This window comes from Nilaparvata lugens, chromosome 1 (assembly GCF_014356525.2).
Source record: "Nilaparvata lugens isolate BPH chromosome 1, ASM1435652v1, whole genome shotgun sequence".
Classification (NCBI taxonomy): domain Eukaryota; kingdom Metazoa; phylum Arthropoda; class Insecta; order Hemiptera; family Delphacidae; genus Nilaparvata; species Nilaparvata lugens.
The window spans coordinates 74,898,694-74,923,750 of record NC_052504.1 but is presented as its reverse complement, the minus strand read 5'-3'; the positions used below and the strand labels follow the sequence as shown (position 1 = coordinate 74,923,750).

General features: G+C 37.1%; 1 long non-coding RNA gene across 4 annotated transcripts in view; it reads right to left on the bottom strand.

Annotated features, from left to right (window-relative positions):
* Window positions 1-25,057, bottom strand: part of LOC120354907 — a 181,093-nt gene that overhangs the window by 62,567 nt on the left and 93,469 nt on the right. For 2 of the 4 annotated variants that reach the window (XR_005573293.1, XR_005573291.1), the window contains exons 1-2: window positions 13,402-13,768; window positions 4,903-5,027 (exon numbers count right to left, since the gene is read on the bottom strand). This is a non-coding gene — a long non-coding RNA (uncharacterized LOC120354907). Of the gene's footprint in view, window positions 1-4,902; window positions 5,028-13,401; window positions 13,769-25,057 lie in introns of those variants that run through there. The other 2 variants (XR_005573295.1, XR_005573292.1) reach the window with 2 other exon arrangements.

Sequence of the window (25,057 nt, the reverse complement as noted above, 5' to 3'; positions counted from 1 at the left end):
GTTTTGTAGTTGGTACTTGCGATTGAGTCCCTCGAGACCACTCACTGTCACTGAGAGCTTTGCAAATTTCCACAGCCAAAATACACGATTCTGTTGATTCAGTGTTTCATTTTACAGAGAAAATTGAATTTCTTCTCGAATTCATTGTTGCGAAGAATATGTTGAACGAGGTGATGTTCAAGGGAAACTATTCTATTATTTATTTATTCATTAGGTTAGCACAAACAATACAATGATCGGAAAAGAAAAAAACAGGCTATTGCCCAAAAATTTTTCAATTTCCTAATTTAGTTTCAAATTGTCCAAATATTATACATAGGTTATGTCCATTTCAATTTTCTACATCAAGTCACAATATGAGAATATAGATTAGAATAAAACAAACAATTTTAAATTTGGATAGATTAATAGTTAAACTGTAGTAAAAACATGAAACAAACTTTAAATTCACAAAATAAAGAATAAAACCACTTAAATTTTGAGCTCGAAAATATCACGTTCAACTTAGCTTCATAACAGCTATATATATATTATATTTCTTGTCCAGTCATAACTATTTTATGGATTGTAACTGTATTGATAAATGAATGGAAAAAATGCCATGTACTTTCGTACATGATTATGATGATAAAAACTTTTTTCGTTCTGGTTGAAACACGAGTTCAAATTAAAAAAATATTTTTATGAAATTCTATTGAATATTGAATGCAATTACATCTCTACAATTATCCTTTTTACATTGAATTACAAATAACAAACGGAATAAAACATTATTCACGTTTACATTGAGAAGAGGTAATGAACCACAAGCAAACAAGCTCAGAAGCAAAGGCTACAATAAAACCCAAGCCCAAACAAGGTGAGCTAATGAATACTTATACAAATTCAAGGGATATTGCAGTAAATATCACATATAACTGGTAAAATTACAATAGGAACTGAACATTTGAAAATATGTTTTTATTGAAAACAATATGTTGTACGAGTATAACAGAATATTCAGTACTTTTATACTGTATGAACGATGGAACAAATGATATAGTATTAAATGAATTAATCGTTCAAGTGGAAAACTGATGAGATTATCTTTTGACGTTTAAACGACATGGTTGTGATAAGTACTGGTGCACGATTGAATATATTTTTGCCTGTACATTGCAATAAAAAAGAGAAACTACTGAAAGAAACAAATGAGACCTGGAAACAAATTTGTCATCGCCCCAACACGGTTCAGCAATGTTGAATCTATTAGCATTTCCAACAAGTCATAATATTCGTAGGCTGTAGATCTACATTACTGCTCTGCAACACGTTTATCTGGCAAATTATTCATTTCATGTGTTGGAATTTGAGGCCGCCAGTCGTTTTGCCAGCATCACTTGGTATGCTATGCCGAACGCGAGGAGTGGTAGGAGGAAGTTAACATTGTTACCGATTTCATTCTTGTGTTAATGCTTTCAAGAGCACGAACGACCATAGAATTCTAGGAGACGAATGAGAGAGACGACTCCAACTTCTCTCAAACTTTTTTACATCTTATTCAGGGCCTATTCCTCCTATTCTCTAAATTCCCCTTCCTCTAAATCTTCCTATTCTCTGTTTCAAGCATCACATACTTTTCTCACCGATACTCAATATTTGAACTTTGTTTCATCTTCCCTCCCACAAGTCTTCGGTTTTTTCGCTTCTAACGTTTTTAGTCCCACATATATAAGTCGATTCTTTTTTGTTGTTAATGTTTAAAGACACATTTCCCTGAACCGTAACATTTCATACCGTCTTCTCATTTCGTTTACTCTAACTCCCAACCCCTAATTCCTGATCTCACCCATATCTTTATCCAGTCTTTCATGGTTCACTTACCCAATTACCAAGTTTTCGTTTGCCGTTCCTATCGATATTATCTCCTAACATCTTTCTTTCCTCATATGATTCAAAATTTTCCCTCTTCTTCCAATGTGTATCCATCCAAGCTTTTTCATTCCACATTCCACAATACTTCTTTCTCATAGGTTCAACATGCATGCACATACACCACAAGTATAGCACAACACCACTTCTAGGACTTAGCATCACAACACGTCGAAGCTGTACAACATATTTCTACACAGTCGGCGTTTCTCCACTGAGTCTTTCATCAGTTCGCTCTGTTCGCTCGCAGAATAGGCACAGAACACAGAAACATTCTGTTGAAGGTGACGTGAATTAATAGTGTGAAATTTGTGAGTGTCCGGCGAAGAATGAAGCTCGGTCGTTTGAATGTTATATATGTACCGATGTGAAATATGGGCCTGTCAGTTCTATTCGGATGGTCAACGGGGCCCGGCTGCGGAGTGCATTGTGTCTCCTCACCGTTTGTAATGTGCATAATTAGTGACATACCAACCATCGCTGGTGACGAAACTAGACGACACACGCAGGTTTTATAATCGCTGTCACCAAACACTCCACTTGCCCTCACATCACCAACACCCGCCCCTCATACACCGTCACACCGTCATCATCTGAATTAATGCGTTGGCCACTGCGACTGCACTCTCAATATACTTCTCCATTCCTCACTCCACTCATAAACCCCCCCTCACCCCCAAACACATCAAATATTCCTCTTCGTTACAACCATCTCAATTAAACTGCATATGGGTCGAATATACGTAATGAAACACGTAGCTGACGCGTTTTAGTATAGCGCAATAGCGCAAGTTTATTTCCTGCCATTCCTGCCAATAATTATAATATTTTCATATTATCTTCTAACCTACGATTTTAGACCGTTGCTATATCGATATTAGGTGTAGATTGTTGTAAAGATGTGTCAGAAATTGGAATGAAAATTTTGTATCTTTGAATTGATAGTAGTAGATGTTTTTCCGAGTAGGCCTAAACCAGTTGAAGAATCATTATTCCAAGCATTCAAACGGTGGTAGCGAAGTCGGTGTGACGGGGCCTTTAAAGTCATACTGAAACTATCAAAGGTTCCAATACAAATTATAAATATATCAATTAGGTTTTAAAAGCTGTACAGTACACGGATTCCTCACATATCTGTTCCTGTCCAATCCCGAATAATTGAGATTTGTTTAATGAACGGATCTGACAAGAGCTGTCAGATACATTCTCAATTTATTTTCAATCTACTCCCTCTTGAAATTAATTCAAAGCAATAGACTTTCCATAAAAAACACAGCGCACATGAACAGCGTCCGGATTGCAACAATAAAAGGATTTCTCACGTAATCAAATCGACCCCTGCGAAGGTGGAGCAAGGTAATCAATTAAAAATAGAGAGGATGAAACTCAATAACTAATTAATCATTGGGGATGAAGGGAGGTTTAACAAGATTTGGCATTCGACAACGTCGATCCTGTTCTACAGGGAACCGTATAAGGAGGGGGGGGATGAGAGTGGAGCTATGCAGCAGCGATGAAGACGAAAAAAGCACGTCTTACAAGATGAGCGAGTTTTCTTTAGCCGTCGGAAACAGAATGAAAGAAAATGGGGTGATTTTTTTGAAAAGTGAAAAATAATGAAAGAAAATCCCTCTGCATTTGTCGCTGCTGAAAAGGAGGGAACAGAAAAAAGGTTTTAGGGCTCTTCTTTTCAAGCGACCGAAGCCCGCCTCTAGATTAGTTATTAATCTTCAGCGTTTTCCCCAAGAAGAAATCTTCTTCAAATACCTGCCCAAGAAGGTTGCACCTCACCCAATCACCACAACCCACACCCCTTGCCATAGCTCGGCTGTGCTCGGATAAACGTGGACCTTCAAAATGTTGAAGGTAATTGGCGTAATCAGAGAATATTGAAAAGCAGAGTGAAGCCTGCTTCGACGCCCTTTTTGCAAAGTCTGATCTCAAATGCAGAACGCTACCAAGAAACTCTTTGAGATTACGGTGGAATCGTATCATAGACTTGTGTATTGAAAGGTTTTTCCTAGAATAATTCACCTGTTGAGTCTTGTAAAACACGAAATGAATACACAATTATGAATATGAAATGTGACTCTTCACTTCACATAATCCTAACCTTGGAAAAAAAGATTGAATAGCAAATCCTACAGGAACTCATCGCTCCAAAATAAAGTCGGTTAAATCCGAGGACAAAGCCTAAATTGAAATCTCGGAAATGGAACACTCCTAGGAAATGAATAATGCTTATAATCTTCAAAATACAGAAATCTATGGTGATTTTGAATTCTGTCATGATAATGAATAATTAAAATTTGATGCATATTGCGATATTTTCCGCAGATTCTCATCCCTCTAAATTGGATATAATTTCAATAACATATTGCTTTCGTATTTAGGTTGGAGTGGAGAGATAATATTATCAATCTCAATGTGAATATTTATAAGAATTCATGAAACAATTGAATGAAAAGAAGCATCTATGAATATTTCTGTTCTCTAACGTACATTTAATACACAATAATTGGGATTGGACATTCATTTTTAATAAATTATAAATTTCAAATCATTCTAGAATTAAATATGATTGAAGTGTTCTTGGTTTCTATATACTGTATATGCAGTATATCTATCATGAAGTTCTGCTGAGACATTTAAAATTTCAATAATCCAAGTTTAACATTGCACACAGTCGCCCAGTTATTAGATCTGTCTGAGAAGTCACTAGCCTTGTGAAAACGGTCTGAATAAATGTCGATCACATTCGAAAGGCGTACCATTATTGGACGAAAAGACAGCCCTTATTGAATTTTAACAAATAATAATAAAATTTGACCAAGATTGATGAATATTCATGCATTAATATGTTCAATTAATTAATTTCAAACTCTCAAAGAGATTAATTTCAATCTCTGAATGCTGGAGAGAGATTGACGATCCTAACCTCGAAAAAAATATCAGATATTAGAGATTGAAATAAATCAATATTCAACCTACCTAAAAGTGGAAGTGAGTAGTGTACTTGAAGCGTCATTCATCACATTGGAGGTGCAGCGTGTCATACTTCGATGTCGAATATGATAGATCTGGTCCAAGTTATCTTCCTCCCATCCCATGTGATCCTATGGAAAGAAATAATCACTATTCAAGAGTTTTTTGAATATCCAATAGTGATACAAATTTTACAAAAAAAGATTTATTCTCTATCATTAATATTTATTACTTAGTGATAATTATTATAAGACAAGTTATCTGTCTATTTTTGTTTTCATTATTATAAGCTATGCAGTAATTATTATTAGCCAAGATCATAGGTTGGATAGCGTTCCGATAAAGCTTTCATGATCACACTTGTCTTAGTATAACCTCCAAAGTGGATTTTTTAATGAATGTTTGGAATAAAAATAGTGATAGCGAACATCGGCTCACAGAGAGACTCATACTTTTCACAATGATTATATGGAATGTTTCAAGTTTAAATATGGAAAATTTGAATAATTGATGAGATTTAAAGTGATTATAGAGATTTTAACTACAGTAGGAGGAAGCGTGTACATCCAAAGATGGGCAAGTACTGAAAACAATATTGTGCCGCAGTAAATTGGATCACTACAGGAAAAAAGCATGAAACTTGATGTCGGATACGTTTTTCTCCATAAATACAGTTGAATGAGATCATCCTAATCACGGCCGTATTCATAGCACTGAAACGGAAATTGGATTATTTGCCTGCGAGCTGCTGGCTGTCAGATAAGTGTAGCCTATACAACTGGGTAGGCTGCTCTGTAATTTGAAATAAGGTAGACTCTTACGTCTTGCAAAAATCTCCAAGCTACCGAGATTTTCGATTTTCCGGTGCAGTAGCCACGTAGGCGTACGTAGGACAACCCTCACTTACGCACTTCCTCCTCATACTGTCTCTTTCTTCTCACGTTTTATTCTTTTTCCACTCCCACACATACTCACTAAGCATTCAAGGCATCGCGCACTTGATTCAACACCCTTTCAAGTCGGGGCGTCATCAAAAATCATCATCATCATCATCTTGGGGGGAAAGAGCATCGCATCAAGCGAACTAAGAGATGGAAAATTGCAGCTTACGACCAGGAAGAAAGAGAGGAAAACATTGAGAATACGTGTATAATAATTTTGAAGGTAACGACTGTCGACTTCTCGTCGTCTTTCATTTTCCATCTTCATTCTTCATTACACCTTCTTCTCATCCTTCCAATTGCTGCTACGCAAGACCTCTCTAATGTCCTTCTGCTTCCGAGTCGCCACCATGAAGAGGTGGGGGGGAAGCGAGAGGAGTGAAATTGTCCTCCCACGTTAGTGAATTACGAGAAAAAGAGAGGTGAAAGGATCGTCGACTAGTGGTGAAAGAGGAAAGAGACAGACACAAAGATCGGGTCAGATACGGTTCACGAAATTTCCACTCTCATCAGTCGCGCTCTTCTTCTCTCGCTTCTCTCACCTCTTTATCCATTCGGGCTTTCTTCTTCTGCTTGGCCAGCAGGCAATTGATACGCGTCGAAGGGCTGCGATGCGACGGTCGCAGCGCACAGCAGCGCCACGGTCGCAGCGCACAGCAGCGCCACGGTCATTCTTTGCACAGAGCAAACGTCAACCCACAGCTCGTTTATCTTTCTTTCTGCTCTTGTTCTATTTCCGCTTCAACTTGCACCATTTTCTTAATGATGAGCGCGCTCGTCGATTCACTGCTACACAATTTTCACAAAAATTACAAGTGTTTTCTTTTTCTACCTCTTTCTTATTTTCCTCATTTTCTCTCTCCTATATCATATTTCCTTCTCACAATCCTCACTTTTTCCCTCCATTCTGCTAAAGCTTCTTTCTTCTAAACTCTCTTCTGCCTCTCTTATCACCTGATTATGATTATCACTCTTTATTCAAGTTTTTGCCTACAAATAAGACCAAGACTGAGGTTTTTTAATTAAAGTAATCAATACATTAAGAACAATGTTAATTAGTAAGTTTGTAGGAGTGAAGACTTAGATACACACCCGGTAGTCTTCACTCTGGCCTTTTAATAATCTAAATTCGGGATAGGAATAGCTCAAAATAACCTTGATTTTTCTCTTCCAATCATTCCTGTGATTTGCTATTTGTGAAAATAAATAATAATAAATAAAAAATAATCTCCACTAACTCTATTGTTAGATGGGCTAACTCATCAAACTATCGAAATCAATCCGAGAAACTTATCAAATCATGCAATTGACCAACTAAATGAAAGCTAGACACAACGTGACCGACGGAACTAAGCCAAGCTGTAGGAGTGAAGAGGGCCTCCAGCTTTGACTCAACGGATGCAAGTTAGTTGAGTTTATTCAGCGTGGTTGGGCCGCTGGCTCTTTGTTGCGCTAAGAAAAGTTGTCCGACTTCCTTCCGAAGGCAAGAACAAAGTTGCAAATATATTCAGAATGGGCAACATCTTCAAACTGGGTAACAGATTGAGCTGCTCGCTACTCTCTATAAATTGTTCAGACCTACAAAGTTCATAAATTATGTAAGAGATGAGCAGCGGAGACTAAATATTTATGATGATTGAAATACTGGAGATGATGATAATAATAATTTTTATTATAGGAGACCTTACACCTCTGTGGGCATGAAGGTGTTGGTGAAATTCATTGATTCATCACGACCTTCGAATATCTATCTGAAAGTGAATCTATCTATTAAACTTTTGTATCAAAAAGTTTTTCCACAGCAGAAAAACCACTGTACCTTGATTTACAGCAATTTATATAACATTTCCCATTCAAATCAGGCAGTTGAATAAGTGTCCCAAGGCTATTGATTTTGAATTAATTATTCAATCCACTCATCTATTTGGAATAAATTAGTTGGATTTTTATTCTTTTTCCATGCAGTAACATCATCGTTATACTCTGGTGAGCGGAATAAGAGAAATGCTTCTAGTCTAATAAGTCACATGAATGACTCTAATTGGCTCTGGACTATTTAGTTTTATTTGATTTGAAATATCGAAGTTGGGTAGTGATGTAAAAAAAAGCTTGAAATTATCTGTCGAGTCTCAAAGAAGGATTGGAGCTGAACCAATTACTAATCCACTGGAATATTGGCTGCTTGAACAGTAGTGAGATATGGACAAAGTACAAAGCTGAATTAGTAAGTTGAGTGCAGTGTGGCAATTTGGTGCGGAACCGGGTTTGATGACCTGGGCGAGCTGCTTCAAAAGCAATTGCAAAATGAAATATGCGCTTCCGGGCTTAATGAAGTGGCCTTGAGGCTCTGTGTGCTGTAATGCCCTTGCAACTTGAAAAGTCTCCACGTTTATGGCGCAAACATAAAGCCCCAGTCCTAGTAGTGCAACGACGGTCAGGGTCGATGGTGGAAGTGTTACCGGAAATTGGGCAACACTGTCTCTATCCCAATCCCACCCACATCCACATGCTGGTGCTTAGCTGTATCAACAAGCGGCCAGAGTAGCAAAGCTGTGGATGCTGTTTGTTCAAGTGCCAGCCACACAGGCCGTGCGGGATCCCCTGTCATCCGTCCACTGCAAAGATCTCCATCATCAGTTTGGTTCCTCTGTGCAATACAGTTCCATTTGGCAGTGGCCAATAACCACTTCACAGATGGCCTTGTTAGTAAGCTTGCATGCATTTCGCTTTGCTCCGCCCTCTAAAATGCAAATTAAATAACCGATTCACTCGGTACAAGCGTTTGCTCAATTCTCGCCAAAACCTCCCCCCCTCCTCACTCATCACACTCTATCTCACTCCCACTCATTCATTCATAGCAGACCTTTCTCGGCCACTACCACCTCATTACAGCTGCAGCTTTGTTCCTTTCTACTATATACGTACTTTATGAATATTCCAATCCCAAAGATGTGTCCTTAGATAACTTACTCACAAACACTCCTTATTTCTCTATACTTTACTCAATTATTTCTCATGTCCTACTGACTCAATTATTGTAGTCTCATTTGTATGTACAATTACTATGATTCATCCATTCTACCTTTTATGGCCACAACAGGTTCTATGTTCTATTACAAGCAACTTATAGTAGCACCTACTGACATCAGTGCGTGCACTTCATTAGTATTCGAATCATGCAAGATGTCTCAGCTGGATGTGCTCGTTCACAGTCAACTGATCTGCAGCTCGTTAATACCAGTAGCAATTATTCAATCAGTAAATTATATGTGCGGTTAATGCTGATGTATTCCTTGTATATTTAAGCAATGATGAGTTAAATAGATAAGTTCAATAATAAAACCTTTTATCTGAGAAACCAAATTAATTATCCCTCCTGTTCTAATCAGAAGAGCAGTTCCTGTTCTTTCTTTTCTAATGGCCTTTTATTTGAAACATTTACTGAGAATCAAACTGACTAAGAAAACACAATAAATTAAATCGTGATTATTTCTATTAGGCATACGACACCATCAATAAAGCTCAAGAGCGTGATCCAATATGAGGAACCATTGTTTTGAAATAAAAGTTTCATTATATTCATATATATTGTAGTGGTAACAGACGAGTTAGTTAGCACAGTTACCCGAAGTGAATATCGCCTGAACGTCCAAACAGAGATACCAAGATGTGAAGGACTTGAATTTAGATATGAGTTCATAAATCCCTCAAGCTTGACTGAATGAATTGAATTGAAGCTATTACTGATAACCTAAGAACTTATAACTCATAGCTTGACTGAATGAATTGAATTGGAACTATAGCTAATAACCTGAGAGCTTATAACTCATAGAGTATCATTGTTGCATGAATGAAGAGAAGGGAAATGAAATTGGTCTATTTTATAATTAATTTTACGACTGAAACGTGAAACATCAAATATATTAGAAGCTGCTTTGGCAGAGTTGGATAAGGCCTACGCCAAGATTAGTACAGGAAGAATAATTAATTTTGAAATCCTGGGGAAAGATCTTGTTGTGCAGCCTATTCGCATAATCCGACAACACAAAATAAGATAAGCACGGACTCAGACATCAGTGGTGCTGAAATTGAATGGCTCAAATCCACAGCATTCAAATTATTCCATTAGGTCCCTATAGCATAAGCAGGGAAGCAGTACTACACCATCGACCCAGCAAACCGATTACTTGGCATCCAAGCCACAAAACAAGGATTACTGACTCCTCTCGAATTAATCCTTGAAATTCTGGTTCAGCTAACTAAGAGGTTGACCAGCAAATGCACTGCTTCAATTCAGCCCTCTTCAAATAACAGACTCATTTCACAAAGAGGATACTAGGGCAATAAACTTAAACTAAATCCACTGACTGGTGTTTCACAATACAACGCTAATAGGGCATTCGTTCGTGAGGTGAGTTTGAAATGCACATTAGAAAATGAATTCTATTTGATTGGAGCACATATCGTGCTCTATACTTGAGCTGTTTTATAGGATAACTTGATACACACAAATTCAACAAAGATATAGTTGAATGAATTATAATTATTCAATAAAAAACTGTATGAAAATATATAGATATATTGATTAGTATTGTTGCCTATATTTATTTTAATGATTTGTTATTATTGATCTTATTATGTATTGTGACGTAATTATGATTTGATTATGTATTGTAATTTTATAAAATACTTTGTGACGTAGCCTTATGTACGATTGTATCTTCAGGCTAAATAAATTGATTGATTGAATGATTAGTCTAGAATTCAGAAAAATCCTTGAAATGGGAAGGATGTTGATGCGAGATGAATGGACCTGTGGCTTCAGGTGGTTCCAAAGTCTTCCAAGTATACTTGATCTAATATGAATTGTTTGATTTTTTTAATAATAATCAGTTCTATCCAAAATATATTACTTTATTCATCAGGAAATTCTTTCATGATTCAGAGTTAGTTATAGGCTAATAGTTGAGATTGAAATCCTATAGCCTCTAAAGCATTATATACAAAGCCTAATGAATAATAAATTAAGAACAATAAACGATCGAACAGAGAATATTTCAATTCTTTACAACAGATCAAATCTTATCGCATAGCAAGTAGCACAAAAACATAATCACATATACACCCATAGCCTACACACATTTCTGGCAATTTGGCAAACATGACCGAACATAACTGAAAAAAATTCTTATAATACTATGTTGCACGTCATGTCTGTAAACCTTTTTTCTCATTAAATATGTAATTTTTTTTTAGGTTACGCCAATGTACCACAATTGTGTCAAGAAAGTGTACCTTTCAGGGTTGATTCTGATAATCTACATAAAATATGAAAAACGTTCTAATGGATATAACTTGTTCTCAAACCCTAGTCAAATGTATAACTCGTAGAATTGTTAAAATGAGGGTGAAAGCTGTAAAGTTTGCTTACTGATGAGAATAGAAGAAAACTTACAGTGCAATTTTAAGATTGTAGTTAGCAAATTCCATAAAAAAAGTAGTATGAGTAGTTATCACCAAGGAAAACTTGAAAATTGAAAAAAACACTAAGGCCCGGTTGCACAAAAGCTGGTTAAATTTTAACTTTGATTAATTTCAAGAGAACCAATCAAAGAAGGTCTTTTTGATAAGGCGGCTTCTCCGGTTGGTTCTCGTGGAATTAATCACGATTTCAATTTAATCGGCTTTTGTGCAACCGACACTAAAAAGTTTAAAGTTCAAGCTGATCTCAGCATCTATACACTTATTTGTGTCTCATAAACCTGAAGACATTGTGCAAAAGTAGGCTACTAGCTTTTCGGGGATTTGCCAAAATAAGATATGGGTGAATTGCATAGTTTGAAAGTTCAGTTTCAAGTATAGGTTGTTCAAAGAATAGGCTAAAGACACTCTTTTCATTAACAGAATACGATATATCCGTTCAATAAAAAACAATTAGATCATAAACTAACATATATTGATAAAGGCTATGTCAATTTTTCCAACGGTAAAAATGGAATTACAAAATAATGATTTTTTAAAATAAAATCTATTCACAAGTTATCAAACCATTTTAATCATTTATTAGATACCATTATTCACAAAAATAATACTAAACCAATACCATTTACAGTATTTGGATGAATTCATCGTTTAGTCATCGATCAATAGTATTTGTGAATTCTTGATCATGAAAATTTTCTATCATGATCAGTGAAAACACTTGGAAATTGCATGACACTGTTCAGAATGTAGCCTACGGTATGGTTAGTGAATGCTTGATAATCCAATATTGTACGGTACCGTACTGTAAAACACAAACGCTGTTAAAGAAAGCTGAATTGAACAATCTAGAATTTCTTATTAAGAGATTAGAATCTGATTTTGAAGTATTATTCCATAACTTAATATTGCCTGTTATAGAAACGCCTATAGTTTTTTTGAGTGCATGAAGGCGAAGAATGCTCCGCTTATTTCAAAAGAGCTGAACTTACTAATCTGGTTGGAATACAAATTTCTTACTTAAAAATTTTCATGGATCAATGATGCACAAACATAATGAGGAAATCATTTATGGAAGATCAGTGTTGAACCATGTACCGAAGCCGGAAGAAGACTTGAAGTAGAGTTGAATGAAGAAAAGGTTGTAGGTCCTGTCACATTTCATTATATATTATTTACGGTATTATTATGTAGGGTAGATATTTACAATCATTAGGCTAATTTCTAACAAAATCTGAATTTGAATATATACTAGACTTCCTTAGAATACCATGGAATATGAAATATTGAGTTCCATAATCGGAATCTTGAACAGTCAAGTTTTTAAAAAAACTCCCCATAGAGATAGAAAACATAAGCTAGACAATTTTTTATGATAATAGGCTATCTTCCTCATTATAACGCTAACCCAAAGCTAATATGTTGAATAATAATCTAGCATTTCTACAAAATTTTCCTTTAAAACCGGAAGATGATATTTGACTTTGGCTATATTTATTCTGAACCAAGATAAGAGATAAGAGGTATCAGTCACCAAGTATACCTGCAATATACAATAGATATACAGTTTTAGTTTCTATACTACAATTCCTAATTTTGAAAAGGGAGATGATATACTTTCGTAGGAATGAAAAGAAGAAATACACAAAATTAATGCTTATTATCATATCCAAATTATAAAAATTATCATTATTCAAAAAAAAAATCAAATTGAAGATAAAAAAGATTAACTTATATTGGAGGAGGAACAACTAAGGATGTGGAACTGTACTACAATACGTTTGTAAAAAGTATGAAAATAAGTGCCATACGGCACTAACATACGGTACCATACGGTATTGAAGAATAGATCAATAAAGTTATAAGAAATCAACCGATGGATTATTGTTCTGAAAATATACGATGGAGTGTCATGAGAATTGAGAAGAAACCCCGTTAGTCGATTTTCTACTCCATAAGAAAGTTTGATGCTACACAATAAATTCACGTTTGGAAAACACATTATTTATTCATTCGCTTGTCACAAATGTACAACAAAGAAAACTTACTACAGTAGAATTGGTGTTTGAATAACTTTACTCACCAATCAAGAGTCGGAAGCGTTGAAGTCGAGCGAACCTGTAAAACACAGACGTTTGAGATTTTTCGCCGCTCAAATTGAAGTTGGAAAACCGATTTGGGTAAGTTGAAATCAAATTTCTACTCGTATATTCGAAGCGGTGGGCTCTTTTCGCGTGAGATTGCTGTTCGAGACTGTTGGAAAGTTGAAAATGTTGTTCGACGTTGGTGGAGAAATGATTGAGCGAAGGTAAGAAGTTAAGTTTACAAAGAAAAGTTGGATCAATAGAGAATGAGAGGTAGACAAAGGAAGAGCCGGCTGGAGGGCCAGCTGCACCAACTGTGACACGGTTCGACGAAAGACTGACTCAGATGTGAGGAGACGCCGCGGCGCGCGCAACTGGCATAGCCTAGCCAAGCCAGGCCTGCCAACTCAACACACCGAATATTCCCTGCCACCCACCCACGCAAGCAGGGCTAGGGCCAGGGCCAGGGGCCGCGATCAAAACCCAACTTCACTACCCACTATATAAAATAGGTTCTCAATTCTCATACAAGAAATACCCGTTTTCTATTGACAAATTTTAACTAATAATAATGAAAAGGAGAAGGATACCATGTATCACAAATATCTGGGAATTTAATGTTGCAAGAACTCTCTTGTATAATAATTAGTTTTTTAGGTAATTTTGTTAGCTCTTTGGCTGTGAAATCTTCAGCTTCATTAATTATTATTTGTCCTGTCATGGATAAATTAATATTATGGTAATTCAGCATCCTTCTCAACTAGATAGATGTCAGATTCGGATTGGAAAAATAATGATTGTAGAGAGATTCACGTTGTAATAATAGTGGAGAAAGATAGGAGAGCAGCTTTGCCGATTCTCTGCCTCACCAGTGCCTTCTACAGAGGGTAGCTGATACCAGTATATCTGATGTAATATTAACTGTTCATTCTTCTTTAATATAAATTAGATAATAAGACAATTCATAATTTATTGAGATAAAATACTGTAGTTTGTTAATTGATCATATTTCTAAATTTTTTAAAAACGATCTGGCAACATTTCGGAGCTAGAAAAGGATAGCACTATCTGCTTTGTTGAATGATAGATAGACAAGGATATCAACACCAATGCTAAACAAATACAGTACTCTCATTATAACGTGGCTAGTGGTTATTAGACCTCAATAATTTTTAGTCGATGCTGGTAACTAAGAGAAATTTCCTATTTTTGAATGAATGGAAAATTATTATGAATTTATTATAACTATTATTACAATTATAAAATTGATGTGCATTTCTCTAGTCAAGTGCATTTTTAAAGGTTGCAAAAAACTGTGATATTCAATTCTGAACACAGGAAACCTGACAAAAAAGTAGGAATAAACAAAATCAGCTTAGTCCCTGGAAGGAGATAGAGGGATTAAGCTGATTTTGTTTATTCCTACTTTTTTGTCAGGTTTCCTGTGTTCAGAATTGAATATCACAGTTTTTTGCAACCTTTAAAAATGAACTTGACTAGAGAAATGCACATCAATTCTATAATTGTAATAATAGTTATAATAAAAATTCATAATAATTTTCCATTCATTCAAAAATAGGAAATTTCTCTTACTTACCAGCATCGACTAAAAATTATTGAGGTCTAATAACCACTAGCCACGTTATAATGATAGTACTGTATTTATTTAGCATTTGTGTTGATATCCTTGTCTATCTATCATTCAATAAAGCAGATAGTGCTATCCTTTTCTAGCTCCGAAATATTGCCAGATCGTTTTTAAACAATTTAGAAATATGATCAATTAACATTTTGAAATGAAAAACAGTTTCAATTATCGTGTGGAAACTATTTTGAAGTTAATAAAATTATTCTAATTAGACTTACATCCGTATCTCTTATGAAATTTGTAATCATAATAAACCATAATTCATTTAGTGATTCATAGACACACAATGATTATTAATCATCAAAACAATTGGGGGAGGACTAGTACAGCCAAAAACTGTTCCACCCCGAATTTTCATTCATATACTAGCTCAGAAAGTAAGTATACAATATTTCTAAGCACTGGAGTAGTTGACAAATTAATGAGGGAGTAGAATCCCTGAATCAATGACAGTTGATGAAAAAATGTGAATGTAGGAGAGTCAAAACACAGTAATTTGAAACGTCCCGAGCTGTCAACTCTTGAAATGATTAAAATTCTTTGCCTATCTTCCAGTTAGCAGCAATGTTGCTGTTGGCACTAGCACCGGAAGCACGTTATTGCCACACATAGGTTGCAATGAATGCACCAGACACTGTAATTAATCAATGCTAAATTAAAATGTACATCCCAAGCCCATCCTTCATTATATGGTGAGTGGGCTGCCACCTAGAAAACATTGCGAATCGATGTAACGTGTAATAGCAATTTAGTTAGTATGAAATATGAATTAGAATCTAGTTGCACCAATAATAACACACCTGTTAATCTTAATGGCCGAGGATGAACGGCGGTTGGCTGCTCTTATTAGTGATGCCTGAGACACCAGTGGTTTATAGTCGTGAGAAGACATTAAACGTAACCAAGTGTGGAGTGCACAACTCATCTCGCAAGTACTCAAATACATTTACGCAACGCATCTCCCCGCAAGATAGCAGGCAGGCTACAAGCTTGCTAAATGTAGTAGGCCTACAAACGTTCGCTAGCAAATCAAACTGACGTTGAATTTGCATGTAAATTAACAGCACTGCGGCAAATGTACAATCTACCAGCCATGTTAGGACACATTAAAAACGACTTAGTTGGTATCACCGAAAAACGGTGAAAGGGTTACGTGCGAGCCAAGTTGCGATTCGGTTCTAAGTGAAGCATTTTTTATCATTGTCGTACCAGATGACTCTTCCAGGAAGAAACATTCGGAGTAGAAAGTGGAAACTATCCAACGTTCAACTAATTAATATATTGTCATGAAAGAAGCTCTTGCATCATTGTTTGAGTACAGATTATCATATAATATATAGGTAGTCGATTTCGATTCAATACAATTCCTTATGAATCGCTGTGATGAATTTTATATAAATCGCAATTATGATAAACCAAATTACACGAAAATAAAAGTTTGATCCCCGATTTAGGGCTATCATTTGCATGAACCACCTTAACTTTGAACAATTATCCACAGTTGGGAATAATTATTAATCAAACCCAAAATCCTTCCAGCTATATAAAATCTTCAAATTTTCCCATAATTATTAAATTGAATTGAATTGGAAATGCCTTTATTTACATAATAAAACAATAAAACCATACACTACAAGAGAGTGCATATCAGAAATGTAACACGAGACAAAAGTTTTGACATAACCCGAGAGGTTGTCTGCCAGGAGTCGGTATCAGACATTTTCACATAATTAATCAATGATATAACTTTCTTGGAACATGGCCAGTAGGTTATAGAAAACATCAAATCAAACATTACATTAAGTTTTCTTTCTAATTTGATCTGACTGATCAACTCGAAAAAATTTCAAATCAAATTTCATGTGAAATTTCAATGAAGAGGGAAATAATTGGCTACTCACATAATAATGCAATTAACAATACCTTATAATGGTTATATCCTTTTTCATTATCTTTTTCCACAATTTCTTCTATTACCCCAATCTTTCACTCCTTCTACATAATCTATTTCAAGTTTCTAATTTTTCTCTTTATTCTTAATCGTACTTCTTAACCTGGAATAATGGCGAATTACTTGATTTGTAGATACAATCTGATCAATGTTATTACTATTGGCATGAAGATAAACCGATAACTATATTTAGTTACTTGATAATATATTATCAATCTGTTGATAGCATCCTGAGTAGTGCTGTTACAGTCCTGAATTAAGAGTCTATTACAGTTTTAATGGTACAAGGAACTCACCGAAATGAGAGTGGGGTTCACTGGCTGGTATAACATATAAGACTGTTGCCAATTTATCTACACCAATTGTAATCACATAAGCTATTACAAAACGCTTTTAAATGGAACATTCCTGGTGTACAAAGCAAGCCAATGGCACTACGGTGAAAAGTAATAAACGTTATGGAAGGGTCCTCTGGAAGTGGAAGGAGGTTACTGGTGGGGGGAGAAGGGTCAGAAAGTGGCATGTGGGTGGATTGCAGCGGGGGGGGGAGAAATTGAGAGCACATTTAATGTATTTAACGCTAAACTTATTCGTGGACAATGTGTTTAGTGGAACGGACACGGCTGAGTCCAAGTCGATAGGTTCATATGATGGTGAGAGGGGGGAAGGGGTGAAGGGGACAGGGGGTCCATGAAAGGGTTCCGATGCTCAACTCTTCCTAACAACCCTTTTAAAGCTATCACAGCTTCCGCATCGGAGGGGGTCGGCGACAGTGTGCGAGAGAGAGCACCGTCACCAATAGAGAAGGAAAGACTCTGTTGCGTCCTGAAAATAGTAGTTAAGACTAACGTATAGGAAGCGTCGGTCCGCTATAAAGACGGAAGAAAAGCGAAGAAAATCGAGCAGGCAGTGAAAGAAAGTTGGCCGGACGAGGAGAAGGAGGAGGAGGAGGTAGAGGCGGCAAAATACGATGGCCAGGGTTGGGGAAAGACGTCGACACAATCTCTAGACAGTATGTTGTGTTTTAGCTTAAGGAGGAAAAGATTTGCCTTCAAATGCATTAGAAGTGTTCTGCGCAACGCCTCTTCCAGATACAGCCAGTACTTCTTGCTTGAGAGCGAGAGAGAAGAAAAAATAAGGAGAGAGTTGTGCGAGACCGAGAAAGAAAGTGTAAGAAAAGTTTGAGTCGTTTTTAGTCCGGTTCGAAGACTCCTCAAGTTCATCCCCCTCCCCCACCCCACACCACCAATCGCCTACATTCGGCGACTATTCGCATATTCACTTCGAATAATGCACGCACGCCCTTTCCACATTCAGACCATACATTTTCCAAAAGTACAGAACGGTTTTGGATAATCCATGTAGAAGAAAGCTGCTGCTATTACTGAAGCTGCCTCTTGAAACATTTTCTAACACTGGCTGCTGAATTTCGAGATGTGAACATTCTCATCAAGTATGAATTCTTGAGAGTAGAGACCGATAACAAATTCTACTTTTATATTATTTATTCTCTCTGGCTCACAACCCCACACACATACACACATGCGTATTACTTACTCTTCTCCCTAACACACTCTAGAAGTCACTACGAACAAATTTTGATCAATAAATACGAATATGTGCAGCGCTATACATTTGAGCTTTGCCCTCCAATAAAATTCTATTTGCTTGGAACATGTTCATTCGTTTGTATAGAAACATCTTATGGTTATAATGTTGATAGAAAAATTATTCTTGCTATTGAATTATTGTAATATTTTATGCAATAATTAAACATTACAGAGAGTTCTAGAATCTCACACGTTACACATTTTAGTTGCTTTTGACAACATGTTTCATACACTCCGGCATTACAAAGAAAGTGTAGAGTAGTGCGTACACTACTCTAGACTAGTGTACATTAGACTAGTGTCATGTTAAAGAGCTTAACATGAATATGGAAGAGGGAGAGATGATAAAAGAGATGGAAACAGTCACATAGATGAGAAAATTATGTGTGAAATGATGAGAATAGCAGGAAAGCATATAGAACTAGCTTCAAATGAATAAAATGATAAGAATACTCAATAATACGAAAGTCACAAACTGTGATGTATTGCATGTCAAGCATCCACTATCCAAGCAAGGTTCATACTCAGTTTCAGCCAATGAAGTAGAATAGTTGAACCCGAGATGGTTTAAACATTCAAATTTGAGAATTGGAAACATACTGTTGCGAAATAGAAACTTAGAATCTGATATACCGGCGTGGATTCTGAAAAATGTAGCAATCTTTCAAAGATATAATTCAGCTTTAATGATATTTAAAACTTGAGTAGGCCTACAGATTTTCTTTTGAGTTTCCCATGGATATTCAGAAGTACCATCAGCAAACTAATTGAAATCGCAATATCTACGAGTCGCTCCATGCACTTGGAAATTGAGATCAATTTGATCATCGCTGCTGAAACGCACTCTTCTGAATACAATTTCAGTTGTTTTTGATGCGGAAACAGAAAATATATACTGAAGGATCAGGTTTTGAACTTTTGTTTCAAAAAAGTGGGGAAAAGTAAGCTGGGGCCAAAAGGTAGACGAAAAAGACGGAGCTCGCTGCGGAATGCTCAGTCATGCCGAACTATTAAATAGGGCTTGTGCCTGCAAACAATGAGAATTAACAATTCTTTCAAACTTTTCGAGAATCTTTTTTCCCGTGTTGAAACTGTCTTTTCGCTCGTGAATATCTATCTCTCGTTGGTTTTTTCTTGTTTTTTGTTCGCGTTCTTGTTCTAGACGAAAAGTTCATTCATAATTAGGCGTATTCAGGGTCTTTGTCGTTGGTTGGTTCGTTAAGAGCCGTTGTTTTTATGCGTGACGGAACAAAGCGGAGAGGTTTGCAAGCAAGTATTTATCCGTTTGCGCGTGATTCGTTCACGTCCAATTCTATCTTCTTATCCTCATTTCACGGCAGGACTCGTTCCGATAACTCACTCTTCGCTTTGTGTCACGCATTCTCACTCATCCTCCTCCACCACTCGTTTTGTGTGCTTTTCGTTTGTTTTCTTTTAGTTTTGATGTGACGGGGCGCAAATCCTGATCGACCCGATTACATTCACCGAGCTTGTCGGGCTGTCGCCTGCAGCACACAGCAGAGCAGAGCAGAGCAGAGCACCGTTTGTGTTTGTCCCACATCGCACATCGCAGCACAGCAAACAACAAATCTGATCTATTCCCCGCTCCTCTCCGTCACCAGCCACCACTGCGCCGCTTAGCTACACAACGTCGCTCTGTCATTATTGACGCTCTAAGGCGAAACTCTGCGTCAACAATCTTTAACCCACATCACAAATGCTTATTAATTATGTGAATTAGCTAGCTCATTCAATTAAATCGTCACTAGTTATGAGTTAAATAGTTTAATGTTCAAAAATCTATCAATGCGAAGACATTTTGGGCAACTTTATAATTTTTCTGTGGTTGTTATCAAATTGAAAATATCTGAAAATCATGACACAATGACTTATTTTTTCTTGATCGAATTGGTTCGAAAATTTGTGAAAATATATTTGAGCTTATTTATCACCAAGAAAAATTCCTTTTAAATTCATCAATTCAAATTTAATGCTACCAATATTAGCATTGAAAAAATAAGGACTGTTTCAGTATACGGACAGGAGCAATACTTGAAACAATTGTATTCGAACAAAAACACAATATGCTGTAAGTATCAAAATAATTCTCATAGTTCAATTGATAGCAGTGATGTAAGGATACAATAGCCAGTTCAGCTATCTATACAAACATATTATCTTTCATCTATCGCTATTAATGTGCTTAGCATAGCCTACTCCAAGAACAAGGAGAAAGCCATAATTATGCATTGTTATTGCAATAAATAAACCATCTTTCTCTTTGCTAATGTCATCTCACAAATTATCCTTCGGCTTGATTTGAATAGAGAGCCGGGTATGACACGGTGTCGAGATATTAGTCAAAGTACAGCGGTACTGCCTACATGTTTTTCAAACCAAATTTTGTTATAGAATTTATAGTTTCCAACCAAACAAACACTGTTATGTCAATAGGTACAAGATTTCAAAGTCAAGAACACGAGTGCTTGTCCTTAGCCGCGGCGAACAAAGGGCTTTCAGGAAGGGTGGGTGTTGTGTTCGGTGGCGGTGCGGGGGGCGGAGTGATGCGAGGGGGGGCATCGACCTTTCCACATGGGTTCTTCTTGGTTGCTTGCGCCGTGTCCGAAACAAAGAGAATACGGCTAGCTTCCGTTTTCTGGCTCGATTCGATCAATTTTAGATTTTCAGTAAATAAATTACTATTGCCGTTCCTCGACAGCAGCGGCGGCCCCAATGCCAGGTGAGGAGGCCACTGCCACTGCCTCCTGTTTAAACAGGTCGCTTTCAATTATTTGAGGCCCATATTCACCCCTCCTCACACCAACACCCCCCCATCAGCGAAAACCCATTCAATTCATCTACTATTCTTCACAATCGTTCAACTTCGCGTCCTCCAGCAACAACTATGCCCAAACACAAAAACAGAAAATGTAGCTCGTGAATATCTATCTCTCGTTGGTTTTTTCTTGTTTTTTGTTCGCGTTCTTGTTCTAGACGAAAAGTTCATTCATAATTAGGCGTATTCAGGGTCTTTGTCGTTGGTTGGTTCGTTAAGAGCCGTTGTTTTTATGCGTGACGGAACAAAGCGGAGAGGTTTGCAAGCAAGTATTTATCCGTTTGCGCGTGATTCGTTCACGTCCAATTCTATCTTCTTATCCTCATTTCACGGCAGGACTCGTTCCGATAACTCACTCTCCGCTTTGTGTCACGCATTCTCACTCATCCTCCTCCACCACTCGTTTTGTGTGCTTTTCGTTTGTTTTCTTTTAGTTTTGATGTGACGGGGCGCAAATCCTGATCGACCCGATTACATTCACCGAGCTTGTCGGGCTGTCGCCTGCAGCACACAGCAGAGCAGAGCAGAGCACCGTTTGTGTTTGTCCCACATCGCACATCGCAGCACAGCAAACAACAAATCTGATCTATTCCCCGCTCCTCTCCGTCACCAGTCACCACTGCGCCGCTTAGCTACACAACGTCGCTCTGTCATTATTGACGCTCTAAGGCGAAACTCTGCGTCAACAATCTTTAACCCACATCACAAATGCTTATTAATTATGTGAATTAGCTAGCTCATTCAATTAAATCGTCACTAGTTATGAGTTGAATAGTTTAATGTTCAAAAATCTATCAATGCGAAGACATTTTGGGCAACTTTATAATTTTTCTGTGGTTGTTATCAAATTGAAAATATCTGAAAATCATGACACAATGACTTATTTTTTCTTGATCGAATTGGTTCGAAATTTTTGAAAATATATTTGAGCTTATTTATCACCAAGAAAAATTCCTTTTAAATTCATCAATTCAAATTTAATGCTACCAACATTAGCATTGAAAAAATAAGGACTGTTTCAGTATACGGACAGGAGCAATACTTGAAACAATTTTATTCGAACAAAAATACAATATACTGTAAGTATCAAAATAATTCTCATAGTTCAATTGATATAGCAGTGATGATGTAAAGATACAATAGCTAGTTCAGCTATCTATGCAAACATCTATCGCTATTAGTGTGCTTAGCATAGCCTACTCCAAGAACAAGGAGAAAGCCATCATTATGCATTGCTATTGCAATAAATCAACAATCTTTCTTTATGCTAATGTCATCTCACAAATTATCCTTCGGCTTGATTTGAATAGAGAGCCGGGTGTCGAGATATTAGTCAAAGTACAGCGGTACTGCCTACATGTTTTTCAAACCAAATTTTGTTATAGAATTTGTAGTTTCCAACCAAACAAAAACTGTTATGTCAATAGGTACAAGATTTCAAAGTCAAGAACACGAGTGCTCGTCCTTAGCCGCGGCGAACAAAGGGCTTTCAGGAAGGGTGGGTGTTGTGTTCGGTGGCGGTGCGGGGGGCGGAGTGATGCGAGGGGGGGCATCGACCTTTCCACATGGGTTCTTCTTGGTTGCTTGCGCCGTGTCCGAAACAAAGAGAATACGGCTAGCTTCCGTTTTCTGGCTCGATTCGATCAATTTTAGATTTTCAGTAAATAAATTACTATTGCCGTTCCTCGACAGCAGCGGCGGCCCCAATGCCAGGTGAGGAGGCCACTGCCACTGCCTCCTGTTTAAACAGGTCGCTTTCAATTATTTGAGGCCCATATTCACCCCTCCTCCCCCCCATCTGCGAAAACCCATTCAATTCATCTACTATTCTTCACAATCGTTCAACTTCGCGTCCTCCAGCAACAACTATGCCCAAACACAAAAACAGAAAATGTAGCCATAGAGATGAAATGAAAACTATTTTTCCATTTCCGCCGTGAGTTGTGTTGTGATGTTCAGTAGCAGCAATAGAAGCTTTCAAATGAGAAGAAAGCTGTTCTGCATTTATTTGCTGTCTTCTTTGTCTGCGAGCATTCAAAAGTCATCGCTTTTCTTCTTCTTCCTATTATCCTCCTTCTTGTTCATTTTTCTCATGACTTTTTCCTCCTCCATCTTCCGATCCTCACCTCCCACTCCTCGTTCTCCTTTCCCTCATTCCCTTGGTCATTACATCTGCATGACAATCATCCTCATATTAATATTGTCACCTTATTCTAGCTCCAGTATTCCTCATTCACCCCCTCCTCTTCATCCTTAACCTCCAACTCCTTCTTACCATCTTCCTTACATTTTCACTTCACTTCCTGTCACTTACACTTTCCTCATAAGGCCCTCGTCCTCTCCCCTCTTTTTTATATTTTTCTACTCTTCCTGAAACATCTCTTCTTCTTCTTTCTCTGATCGTTTGGACATACACAACTAGCGCCCAGCGCTAGTTGTGATACATGGGAGTGATACATGGCCCCGATACACACGTTCACTGTTTACGTCGTGACGTCATCACTGCCAGTCACATCATTTGTCTGTCGTTCTCTCTCTCTCTCTTTTTCTCTCTCTCTCACTCTCTCTGGAAGTGATAACGGTATATAAACTTTCCGACAACCATCTGCTTTATAACGACCATTCCTTTCCTATTCGACTCCAAAAGTGTTCCATTGATTAACCTCGACTTGTGTCGAATTTTGAAATCATGAATGCACATCGAATTTCCAGCTCTGACAGTATGTTGAAAAGGTTGACGACCGGGAATCCCCCGGTTTGTCAAAACCACACCACCCCATCAACTTTTCGATAATTAGCACATATTGATTCTTTCAGGCTGTCACCATGAGTGAGAAAATGAACAGTGTTGATATGTTTGCTACGCTGAGTGACGGAGGTTCAAAGTTATTAGTATTTGAAGGTTTTAAGTATTCAAAAAATATATCTTTATCTATTACCCACATTGTCTTTGTCATTAAAACAAAATTCAGAAATGAAAAGTCAAAACATTAGAATGAATGATTGAGACGATGTGTTTGCTAGAACCAATTTGACAGAGATTATTCATTCAAGATTACTGTATCTTAATGAATGATTGTTCGTACAATCATGGTTCTAGCCCATTCTTTCAATATAAATTAGAATGGAGTTATAGGATAGAAATGTGTATCTAATCAACTTGACTAATATGTTGTCATAATACAGTAGGGTTTTGCTTGCAGCTTCCTAATGATACTGTAGTGAATTTGAATTTCGCTCCTTCAGTCGGGGAACGTAATGTCGGCTGCTAGTGAGAGCGAAATGGCATCACTCGTGATGACGTCACGGACGTCACTTTGTTACGTTCAATCTGTGAGTGCCCAAACACATTCTGACCGCTGGGCGCAAGTTGCACATTCCCGTTCGTTTACCATATATTACTCCTCATATTATCATTCTCTTCCCACCATACTCCTCATCGCAATTTCGTTTTTTACTTTCCTTGCCCTATTACCATAGGTAAGGAAAGTATTGCTTTCCGAAAAAATTAAGGTACCCCAATTTCTAAATTTCTATACGTTTCAAGGACCCCTGAGTCCAAAAAATATTGGTCTGTCTGTCTGTGTGTGTGTGTGTGTGTGTGTGTGTG